Source organism: Gigantopelta aegis, unplaced genomic scaffold, assembly GCF_016097555.1.
Source record: "Gigantopelta aegis isolate Gae_Host unplaced genomic scaffold, Gae_host_genome ctg11571_pilon_pilon, whole genome shotgun sequence".
Classification (NCBI taxonomy): Eukaryota; Metazoa; Mollusca; class Gastropoda; order Neomphalida; family Peltospiridae; genus Gigantopelta; species Gigantopelta aegis.
In genome coordinates, this window is record NW_024532745.1 from 1 (window position 1) to 8,654 (window position 8,654).

The 8,654-nt window shown below is 39.3% G+C and overlaps 4 non-coding genes and 2 pseudogenes across 4 annotated transcripts; 4 read left to right on the forward strand and 2 right to left on the reverse strand.

The window, feature by feature from the left end:
• Positions 1–61, forward strand: LOC121391003 (annotated as a pseudogene; the record flags this gene model as incomplete).
• A 177-nt stretch (positions 62–238) lies between these two features.
• Positions 239–377, reverse strand: LOC121391002. The gene has a single exon (XR_005960334.1). It is a non-coding gene; the product is annotated as a U4 spliceosomal RNA (small nuclear RNA).
• Positions 378–953: 576 nt separating this feature from the next.
• LOC121391007 lies at positions 954–1,069 on the forward strand (annotated as a pseudogene).
• A 6,446-nt stretch (positions 1,070–7,515) lies between these two features.
• On the forward strand, positions 7,516–7,621 carry LOC121391005. The gene has a single exon (XR_005960336.1). It is a non-coding gene; the product is annotated as a U6 spliceosomal RNA (small nuclear RNA).
• A 177-nt stretch (positions 7,622–7,798) lies between these two features.
• On the reverse strand, positions 7,799–7,937 carry LOC121391004. The gene has a single exon (XR_005960335.1). It is a non-coding gene; the product is annotated as a U4 spliceosomal RNA (small nuclear RNA).
• Positions 7,938–8,475: 538 nt separating this feature from the next.
• Positions 8,476–8,581, forward strand: LOC121391006. Its single transcript, XR_005960337.1, has one exon. It is a non-coding gene; the product is annotated as a U6 spliceosomal RNA (small nuclear RNA).
• The last annotated feature ends 73 nt before the right edge of the window (positions 8,582–8,654 follow it).

Genomic DNA, 8,654 nt, shown 5'->3' on the forward strand with positions numbered 1-8,654 from the left:
AAGATTAGCATGGCCCCTGCGCAAGGATGACACGCAAATTCGTGAAGCGTTCCATATTTTTTTTCACTAACACATGAATACAAATACAAATATGCGCGCAAGCATTTACATGACATAATCAACAGAGAAAACAAGCAAACAAGTGAGTAAAAAATCAATAACAACAGCAAATTGTAATGAGAGTTGTTACTTCTTTTTAAACTAGACATCTTTAGTTCTTATATTTTGTTTAGAGTAGCCCCCGTAGAGGCAATTAAAAATTGTGCTAGCCGCCCAGTTAAGGGCGTCTGCACGGGGTATTGGGAATAGTTTTCAACTAGCAATAACCACGCCTCGGATACACCTCACTGGCTATGGTATTGCCACTGCGCAAAGCTGAAAAAAATACACTTTGTCAGTTGGGTTATACGAAAAGACCGTTCTTACATTATACTTTATTTTTGTCTTCTACATAATTCATCACATTGTGCTACATTTGTAACACACAAAACGCTCATTTTAAATATAATCTGAGACGTGCTTCGTTTTGTGCTCCTCGCCGGAACACGATCCGCAGCGTACCAGTGGGAAAGTACAGACAATTTTAGTAATTATCATAATGCGATTCGTTCCTTCATACTGTCGTTTCCAAGACGCTCGTTATGTTGTGACGTCATCGTGGCGCAAACGGCAGTTACCCATCCTTAAAGACAGTACGTTCTATTTATGCATGCTGAGAGTCAATGAGACGGTACGATATCGGTTATGGTTGACTTCAGTATTGGAAGTTATGTGTGGCCTCTTTGATAAACACAGACATATGTTCCAGAGAAGAATGCGTAATTTACTACTTGTATTTATGAATGTTCTAATAACCATCTGCACGTACTACACGTAAACCGAAAACTACTATCTTAGCATATATATAAACCAGAGAAAAGTGGCCCTGCGCTACTAGTGTCACTGAATTCAAATACGCAGTACATGACATAATATACTAAAATTGGAACGATACAGAGAAGAGTTAGCATGGCCCCTGCGCAAGGATGACACGCAAATTGGTCCCGAACATGCCGGGTGCCCCATTTATTTCATAAAGCCTCCTTATTTACAATAAACCAGGTTCTCCTTGAATGTGACCAATAAAAATCTACATATGAGTGTAAGTGCTTGTTTCAAAATAATATACATTTTAGTTAGTGCATGTTTGTGTTTTTGTTTTCTTTATATTATTAGTGTGTGTGACTTAGGTGGTGTGTATTTATAATATCTTAACCTGGTTGACGGACCTGGCCTCCAAAGCTACAAGCCGGGGGGTCCAGGTCTATTTTGTTCTACAGTTTGTGCATTTTGCCAATCTTTATCATAATTTATATGTAATATCAAGGGCGTCATTGCACGATGCGATGACTCCCTTGAAACACCAGTGATTTAGGAATTTTTCTTTTCTGTTTGGCCACTCTAAGGCGGCGAAATATTCTACTTCAACCCTTGAATATATTAAGTGTTTGAAAAGAGCCATTTCATTACATGGCTTATCTCCCTCTAAAAGTTTTCTGGATGTCCATATTACCCTTATCGCTTTACTCCAGAGAAAAATTCCCAATTGCGATGCATAATCTCCAGGCTTATGTTTTATGCCGAAAATCATGGCATACGGATTCAAACGGAAATTGTTGCCAAAAAGTTTTTTAAAGATCGGTTCAATTTGCTTTATAAATAGTTTTGTTTTGTTGCAGTGAAAAAAGGCATGCAAGACTGAGTCCACTCCGTTGCACACAAGGCACTCCGGAGTGGTCGCAATCTTCCAGTCATATAGATGTTTTCTAACTGCAATTACGTTTCTAATCATTTTATAAATTAAATCATAGTCGGGATTTTCAATGAAACCTGAGTTTAATGTTTTCCAAATGTTTTGCCAATTTATGGTTTCATTAAAGGCTATATTCCACCTGGTCTTAAATGATGCATCTTTGTAAGTTCTTAATAACAAGACTGCGTATATGTCTTTAGTTTTCGCGTCTGTCACGTCTATTTTCGTATCACCTATATTGATACGAAAGATGGCGTCTAAGTCACCATCAAGGGGGTCTTCATTTTGTAGCGTCCATAGTAATGTCCGCGAAAAGTTGTCCTGTAGGTCTTTTAATTGGCGATGAAATACCGCGCTAGTTGAAAAACCGGCGAAGTCCAAAAAGTCGTTCGTCCCCGAGTCCCAAATGTCTTTGACTAAATTTAGTCTTTCTCTACGTATACTTGTGTATGTTTTGTTGGATATAAACGGGTTTTCGTGTAACGGTTCATAAATTATCTGTTGGTAGCTGTTAGTGTCTCTAGTAGTGTCAAGGTCCTTCCAAGTTAAGAGTATTTCCCTGTAGATATTCGGCATTGAGATGAAATTATCTTTTTTATTTATGATTTTACATTTTAGAACATGTCTTTCAATATTTAAGTTTTTGTATTGGCCTAAAAAATGATCCGCTAAGGATTTCCAGTGGCCATCGCCCTCTGAACTTAAAAATCTACTTACAAATTTAATTCTTTGTGCTTTAATTTTTTGCCGAATATTTACGACACCCAACCCGCCTAACTCCTTAGGTAGTTGAAGTTGCTCTTTTGATATAAAATGTTTTTTATAACTCCAAATAAAGTCAAAAATAATTTTATCGATTTGTTTAGCGTATTTTTCCGGTAATTCCAAAACGTTAGATAGGTACCAAATTCCGCTAGTGGCAAGCGAATTTACTGCTACTACTTTACCATGTAATGTTAATTTACGATTACTCCACATGTTTAAAATGGTTTTGATTTTGTGAATTTTTGGTTCCCAATTATCGACTGACACATCTACGTTACCAAAATAGAAACCTAAAATTTTGATTTTTTCGTTTGTCCATCTTATATCAATAGGCGTATTTTTCTCGTACCTAAGTCTCCCCATTAGGAAACCAGTGGTTTTCTGAAGGTTGACTTTGGCTCCAGAAGCACGTTCGTATATATTTAAGACTTTAAACAATCGTTTAACTGAGTCTAGGTCTGATAAGGTCGCGTTGCCGTCGTCTGAGTAGCCCACCCACTTACTAACGAAGCCATCAGGTAGATTTATTCCATTAATTTTTGTATCTTCCCGAACAGCTTCCGCCAAAGTTTCTGCTACTAAAATATATAAAACTGTGCTGATCGGGCATCCCTGTCTAATACCCCGAGATAAGTTAAAATAGTTAGAGATATGTCCATTGACTTTTACCGCAGATGAAATATCTGTGTAACAAGTCTTAATCATTTTTATGAAGTTTGGTCCAAAGTTAAATTTTTTGAGCACTTTAAATAAAAAGTCCCACTCTACTCTATCATAAGCTTTAGTTTGATCTAGAGAAAGAATTAATCCCGGTAAATTTTCACGATTAACGTATTCTATTAGGTCCCTTATCAATGACGCACCGTCATGTATTGATCTGCCTTTTACTGAACATTTTTGATTTGGGTGAATAATTTTTGGTAAGAAATCTCGAATTCTACTGGCCAAAATTTTTGTGATAATTTTGTAGTCGCAATTTAGTAACGAAATCGGGCGCCAATTTTTTAGAAGTTGTTTTTCATTGCCTTTCCAAATTAGAACGATTACACCGCGCCTCATGGTGAAAGTTAATTTTTCTTTACTAAAGGCATCATTAATTACTTCTACCAGGTCACTACCAATAAGGCCGAAAAAATTCCGGTAGAATTCTGCAGACAATCCATCACAGCCAGGCGATTTTTCATTGGCAAAAGATTTAATAGCTGATGAGACTTCGTCAAGAGTTATTTCCCCTTCGCATGCATCTCTGTCTTCATCGTTTAGCGTCTTTGTCATTTTGTTTAATAAATAATTTTGTGCCAAAACGTCTGTCTTTTCTGAAGTGTATAAAGTTTTATAAAAATTAGTAGTTTCCTCTAAAATTTCTTGTTGTGTGTTGATTAAATTACCGTCTTCGGTTATTAAAGAATTCATATGTTTATTGTTAGCTTTTTGTTTTTCGAGATTTACAAAATAAGCCGTGCATCTTTCACCTTGTTCTATTTCGTCGACCTTGGCCCTAATTCTAGCACCCTGTAATTGTATTTGTTCGTAGCTTTTAATTTTATTTTGTACATTTAATAATTCAGAATAATCGTCCAAGTGTCCTAACTCGTCTAGTTGTGTTAAGAAAATTTCGTCTTGTTTTAAATTATATATGTACGTCCTTTCAGTCCTGCGTTTTTGTTTACAATAGTCCTTGGTGAGATTTTTTATTTTTACTTTACCCACATCCCACCATAATAAAAGATCCTCATAATGCCCTTTTTTTGTTTTCCAAGTCTGCCAAAAATCATTTATTAAATTAGCGTAGTTTTTGTCTTTCAGAGTGCTGTTGTTAAAAGCCCATAGTCCAGGTCCGTTGTTGTTTTTGTCAAAGGTAAAGTCAGCCCAAACAAGCTTGTGATCAGTATGTACGCACTGAGTTACACCAGCTTCTTTCAGGCCAGTAATAAACTGCCCTGAGATTAAGATTCGGTCGATGCGAGAGTATGTTCTATAAGCTTTACTATGGTATGTGTAAGAGGTTCTGTTTGGGTATAGATATCTGTATGCGTCTGTTAGTGCATGTTCGTTTATAATGTTATTTAATTCTTTAACCCCTATGGTGCCCCTAAGCTCCTGCTTCTTAGAGCCTGTCCGGTCGAGCGTTACATTGTCCACACAATTAAAGTCGCCACAAAGAATGCGGCTAGTCACGGTTCGTTGGTCATATGTCGTAATGAAGTAATTTACACAGCTTGCAATGAACTCAGCCCTTTGGCATGGGTTCACTGGACAATACAGATTAACTATGTTAAGTATCTGGCTTTTAAATTGGCAAAGTAAACTTAGAACGCGCCCATCTGCGTCTTTAAGAGAGCTTAATACTTTAATTTCTAACCCTTTTCTGAATAAAATAGCCACTCCCCATTTACGACCAAAATTGCATGAATTAGTGAAAAATTCCCCTTTAAAGTTTTTAAGCAATTCTTTAATATTGTCTTTATCATTGAAATGTGTTTCTTGTAAGCATATAATATCTATTTTTTCTTTGTTTAATTGATTTAGAATGAGCTCTCGCTTTGTGTGACTATTCACAAAGCCGTTCACGTTCAGTGTGCCAATTTTCAAGTGGATGATGATGTCTGCCAATCTATTAACATATAATAATCATGAAAGAAATAGTAGAAAAGGAAACATACAAAAACATGAAACAAAAACACGCAGTCCAACACATATACAACAGTTCTACACACAGTTTTTAACACATCTTTTGTCTTGAAGGCCCCAGTATACACCCAGTCTATAGGTAGGCCTGGCCCAGCGGGCGCCAGGGTGGGGGGGTGGCCGGGGTGGTTTTTAAAGGTATTCACACAACAGTACACAACATTTAATAAACATACACATATATAGAGTACAAAGACAGTCAACATGGTTTTGTTTGGGGGGGAAACATTGATACAAAAGCACACAAACACAGCGATTATAACACAGAACACTGAACACAACACAGAAACACTGGGCCTCTTTCGAATTTGCACATGAACACAATTCACCACGCTGACACACAACACTGATCCACTGAACAAAGCGAAAACACCGCTCCTTTTACGAATGAACACAAGTACAAACACAATTAGGAACACACAAATAATGCACAAGACAAGAGCACATACGAATACACACACATTTACCTTTGTTTGCTTTTTTAAACATTTTGGAAAGTCCAGGGGCGGGTCCGTGTCGTTTACCATAGCTAAGTTAAAAGGGTTAGGCAGTCTCAAGTCCTGGGTCGGTTCGTTTCGGGGGGTTTGGGTGTGACAAAGAGGGTGGGGGGGAAGACGCCTAAAACTAGGTTTTGTGCGCCTTCTGCCCCTTGCTCCTGGAAGGCGCTGGCTGGGGCAAGCTATGGCACGCTTTGTCTTTGTCTTTCTCCGGTGTTGTATTCTCTGACGTGGATAGCTCTCTCTTTCTCTCTTTCTCTCTTTTCTCTCTCTTTCTTTCTTTCTTTGTCCTTTTGCTCTCCTGTCTCTCTCCTTCTTTCTCTCCCTCCTTCTCCTCGTCCGAGGATATCTCGCTCTGTGTGGGCCCATTTCCACCTACCGCGCCTGCCGTGTCTATAATCAGGCTGTTCCCAGCGTCGTTTGGGGTCTCGAGGGGTGGGGGTGGGGGTGGGTCTGGGGTGGTGTCCTTCACTACGCTTTCTAAATTCCCACCAGTAACGATGTCTGCAAAAGTGGCTTGTCTTTCAGGGCAGTCCCACTGGTGATGACCAGCTTTCCCGCACCCAAAGCACAGTTCGGGTTGGTTTCGATATCTAACCGTGAACCACTCGTGGTCCTTTGTTTTTAGCCGTCCCGGGATATCCGTTTTAATGTCAATTTTTAGTGCTCTTTCACCCGTTTTTACGTGTGTGTTGCGCCACGTAGAGTAGTCGCAAGCAACAACAATGGTCCCAAATTTCTTTAGCATAGAATCTATGTTATGGTTTGGGACAGTAAGGGGGAGGCCTCTTACTTTTACCCAGGTACCTCCTGGGTAGCGCGGCTGTAAGACGAAAAGTCGTCCTCTGACGCCAAGACCCTCTAACTCTAATCGGTCGTGCAACTCCTCGGAGTCCACGTGCAGCTCCCAAGTATTCCTCCCTTTTGGGACGAGTGCCAGGAGGTGACGCGCGATCGGCCCTAGGGCCCGGACGATCTCCTCACCCGTAAGGGGGGGTGTGAACCCAGGGGCGTGGAGGTAAAGTGGTCTCCCGTACTCACCACAAGGCGTACTTGTTTCCGTAGCTTGTTCTCCTTGTTCTCCCTCGGACATCCTTGGATGGTTGAAAGGAAAAGACTGCACGGAAAAACAAACAAACAAAACTGAAATTAAACTGAAATAAGGTGATGTAAAATGGATGATATCCAGATGACAAAACAAGCACAATGCGAAGGGATTGCCACTGCGCAAAGCTGAAAAAAATACACTTTGTCAGTTGGGTTATACGAAAAGACCGTTCTTACATTATACTTTATTTTTGTCTTCTACATAATTCATCACATTGTGCTACATTTGTAACACACAAAACGCTCATTTTAAATATAATCTGAGACGTGCTTCGTTTTGTGCTCCTCGCCGGAACACGATCCGCAGCGTACCAGTGGGAAAGTACAGACAATTTTAGTAATTATCATAATGCGATTCGTTCCTTCATACTGTCGTTTCCAAGACGCTCGTTATGTTGTGACGTCATCGTGGCGCAAACGGCAGTTACCCATCCTTAAAGACAGTACGTTCTATTTATGCATGCTGAGAGTCAATGAGACGGTACGATATCGGTTATGGTTGACTTCAGTATTGGAAGTTATGTGTGGCCTCTTTGATAAACACAGACATATGTTCCAGAGAAGAATGCGTAATTTACTACTTGTATTTATGAATGTTCTAATAACCATCTGCATATACACGTACTACATCTTAGCTATATAAACCGAAAAGTGGCTCCTACTAGTGTACTGTTCACGCAGTACATATACTAAAATTGGAACGATACAGAGAAGATTAGCATGGCCCCTGCGCAAGGATGACACGCAAATTCGTGAAGCGTTCCATATTTTTTTTCACTAACACATGAATACAAATACAAATATGCGCGCAAGCATTTACATGACATAATCAACAGAGAAAACAAGCAAACAAGTGAGTAAAAAATCAATAACAACAGCAAATTGTAATGAGAGTTGTTACTTCTTTTTAAACTAGACATCTTTAGTTCTTATATTTTGTTTAGAGTAGCCCCCGTAGAGGCAATTAAAAATTGTGCTAGCCGCCCAGTTAAGGGCGTCTGCACGGGGTATTGGGAATAGTTTTCAACTAGCAATAACCACGCCTCGGATACACCTCACTGGCTATGGTATTGCCACTGCGCAAAGCTGAAAAAAATACACTTTGTCAGTTGGGTTATACGAAAAGACCGTTCTTACATTATACTTTATTTTTGTCTTCTACATAATTCATCACATTGTGCTACATTTGTAACACACAAAACGCTCATTTTAAATATAATCTGAGACGTGCTTCGTTTTGTGCTCCTCGCCGGAACACGATCCGCAGCGTACCAGTGGGAAAGTACAGACAATTTTAGTAATTATCATAATGCGATTCGTTCCTTCATACTGTCGTTTCCAAGACGCTCGTTATGTTGTGACGTCATCGTGGCGCAAACGGCAGTTACCCATCCTTAAAGACAGTACGTTCTATTTATGCATGCTGAGAGTCAATGAGACGGTACGATATCGGTTATGGTTGACTTCAGTATTGGAAGTTATGTGTGGCCTCTTTGATAAACACAGACATATGTTCCAGAGAAGAATGCGTAATTTACTACTTGTATTTATGAATGTTCTAATAACCATCTGCATATACACGTACTACATCTTAGCTATATAAACCGAAAAGTGGCTCCTACTAGTGTACTGTTCACGCAGTACATATACTAAAATTGGAACGATACAGAGAAGATTAGCATGGCCCCTGCGCAAGGATGACACGCAAATTCGTGAAGCGTTCCATATTTTTTTTCACTAACACATGAATACAAATACAAATATGCGCGCAAGCATTTACATGACATAATCAACAGAGAAAACAA